A 3,476-nucleotide genomic window follows, 5' to 3' on the forward strand; every position below is an offset into this window, starting at 1 on the left:
AGACCTATGGCATTTATGTCAAATAATTTATGAGGGTATTGATTACCCAACTAAACAAATGATAGAGTCTATGTGCCCTGAGGGATTCACATCCTTTACAAATGAAGGAAAGGCATGAGAATTCTTACTTGACTTAGCTGACAAAACCCGTGAGTGGGAATCAACCCAAGAGAGTGAAAGAACCATAGGAGGAAAAGGATATTTTGTGGATGGGATAGTAGCCAAGGAAGCCCATTTGGATAGCCTAATCAAGAGGATTGAGGCTATTGTTCCTAGAGAGCCATCATCAGTCAATTTGGTTAAGATTTGTGCTTGGTGCCAGTCCCCTGGACATGTCATAGAAGAATGCCCCAACACCTCTGGGGGCACTTCTAATGATAGTGTTAATGCCTTATACCAGAATAATCCATATAGTAACACCTATAATCCAGGATGGAGAAATCACCCAAATTTCTCTTGGAATCAAGGCAACCAAGCAGGACCTTCCAATTTCTATAATCAAGGTCAACCTGGACCCCAAAGGCCTCCCTTTGCACAACAATTTTTTTCCCAAAATACTTTTCCTAGGTCAAATGTAGGACCTCAAGCGAGTTTTCCTAGGGCCCCTCTTCTATCATCTTTTCAGCAACCCCCTAGGTATACCAATACTGGAGAGGCAAGTAGAATAAGTGACTTGGAAAAAAATATGGCCCTCTTCATGACAAGCCATCAAAATCTTACAAGATAACTCACTCAAGTTGTCTCAATTATGCGTGAGAGGGAGAAGAGAACTTTACCCAGTCAACCAGAGCCTAACCCTAGGCATCATCAGCCTGTTAGTTCACAAGGACCAACTAATGCACCACTGAATATAGTACAAGGTCAAACTCAACAAGGGCCCTCTAACCAATGTAATGTTGTTTATGCCCTTAGGAGTGGTAGAGAGTACCTACAGAGCGTTCCTAAATCTTCCCCATCTATTACTCCTGTTAACTCTCCTTCAGCTGAGGACACAAGTGTGCCTCTTGTTCCAGGTTCGTCTGATGAACCTAAAGATTTTTCTGAAACTAAAGATGATTTGGTTGAGGAAACCAAAAATGATTCTTCTGAACAGGGGCAAATCCCTAACAGTCCTTATGTTCATCCTATCCCATTTCCTAATCGCTTGGTAAACAAAAAGAAGACTGCTTCCATGGATAAAATTTTAGAAGTCTTCAAAAAGGTAGAAGTGAACATCCCTCTTTTGGATGCCATATCCCAGATCCCCGCCTATGCAAAGGTACTGAAAGATTTGTGTACTCACAAACGTATCACTAGTGTGCTCAAAAAGGCGTTCTTGGCAGGTAACATTAGTTCCATAATTACTCAGCCTATAGCAGCCAAGTATAAGGATCCAGGGAGCCCTACCATATCTTGTGTCATAGGCAAAACCTATATTGAGCATGCCTTACTTGACCTTGGCGCAAGTGTGAATCTTTTACCTTACCATGTGTACAAGCAACTAGGATTAGGAGAATTGAAAGCCACTGGAACTACACTTCAGTTGGCAGATAGGTCTGTTAAGATTCCTAAAGGGATGGTTGAGGATGTCTTACTAAAGGTGGGGGAATTTATTTTCCCTGTTGATTTCATTGTGTTAGATACTAAGCCCTTCTCAACCAAGTATGAGATCCCAATAATTCTAGGAAGACCATTCTTGGCTACGAGTAATGCATTAATCAATTGCCGGAATGGTTTTCTAAGATTATCTTTTGGTAACCAAACTGTTGAGTTTAACATGTTTAGGATTGGTAAGCAACCACATATGGAAGAAGAGATCAATATGCTTGAGGATTTTTTGGATTTTTCTGATGATTTAGTTACCAGCTTTGATATTGATTTTGATTCAGAATTCCAAGAGTGTATGGATGAGTTGGATGATGATAGTGAAAATTTCTTTTCTGAAGTCTTGGGTCTTCACACACTCATGGAGCGCTTAGGACCCCTTTCCAATTCCATTCCCAAACCTTCATAGTTGAGCCCCCTAAGCTAGATCTTAAGGAGTTGCCATCTAATTTGAGGTATGCTTTCCTAGGGCCTGACCAGACTCTTTCTGTAATAATTTCTTCAAATTTGACTTCTAGCCAGGAAGAGGAGTTACTTAAAGTGTTAAAAGATAATAAGGAAGCCCTAGGTTGGACCATGGCTGATATCAAGGGTATAAGCCTTTCCATTGTGCAACATCATATACATCTTATGAAGGATTCCAAACCATCAACGGAACCCCAAAGAAGAGCTAACCCAGTGATGATGGAAGCCATTAAGAAAGAGATCCTAAAGTGCTTGGATCATGGAATAATTTATCCTATTTCTGACAGCCAATGGGTAAGCCCAGTTCACGTAGTGCCTAAGAAGTGTGGTGTGACTGTAGTTCCTAATGTCCATAATGAGTTGATCCCTACCCTTGTCCAAACAGGATGTCGTGTGTGCATTGACTACAGGAAAGTTAAATGCGGCAACCTGAAAGGACCACTTCCCATTGCCATTCATTGACCAGATGTTAGAGAGGTTAGCTGGACATGAATACTATTGCTTTCTTGATGGATATTCCGGCTATAACCAAATCCCAATTGCTTTAGAGGACCAACATAAGACCACTTTTACATGCCCATATGGAACATTTGCTTATAGGCGTATATCCTTTGGGCTTTGCAATGCCCCTGCTACGTTCCAACGATGCATGATGAGCATTTTTTCTGATATGGTCGAAATATTCTTAGAAGTATTTATGGATGACTTTTCAATTCATGGGAATTCCTATTCTGAATGTCTTCATCATCTTTCCCTAGTTTTGAAAAGGTGCATATCTAAGAATTTGGTTTTGAATTGGGAGAATGCCATTTTATGGTTAAATCTGGTATTGTTTTAGACCATGTAATATCCAAGGAGGGAATTAAGGTAGATAGAGCCAAAGTGGATTTAATTGATAATTTACCACCTCCTCAATCTGTTAAGGATGTTCGGTCTTTTCTAGGGCATGCAGGCTTCTATAGAAGGTTTATTAAGAACTTTAGTCAGTTAGCCCGACCTCTCACCTCATTACTTGTCAAAGATCAGACTTTTGAGTTTTCCAAAGAGTGCCTAAAATCCTTCAAGCAACTTAAGAAGGAGTTGACCAATGCACCCATTGTTCAACCACCTGTTTGGACTGAACCTTTTGAACTAATGTGTGATGCTTCGGATTTTGCCATAGGAGCAGTTTTAGGTCAAAGGATTAATAAGTTACCCACTGTCATTTACTATGCTAGTAGGACCTTAAATGATGCATAACTCAATTATACAACCACTGAAAAAGAATTTTTAGCTGTTGTGTTTGCATTAGAAAAGTTTCGGTCCTACTTAGTTGGTTCACATATGGTAGTGTATACTGATCATTCTGCCCTCAGATACCTAGTTCAGAAGAAGGATGCCAAAGCTCGTCTCATTAGGTGGGTTTTACTTTTGCAAGAGTTTGATTT

This window comes from Macadamia integrifolia, chromosome 6, assembly GCF_013358625.1.
Source record: "Macadamia integrifolia cultivar HAES 741 chromosome 6, SCU_Mint_v3, whole genome shotgun sequence".
NCBI classification, from domain to species: domain Eukaryota; kingdom Viridiplantae; phylum Streptophyta; class Magnoliopsida; order Proteales; family Proteaceae; genus Macadamia; species Macadamia integrifolia.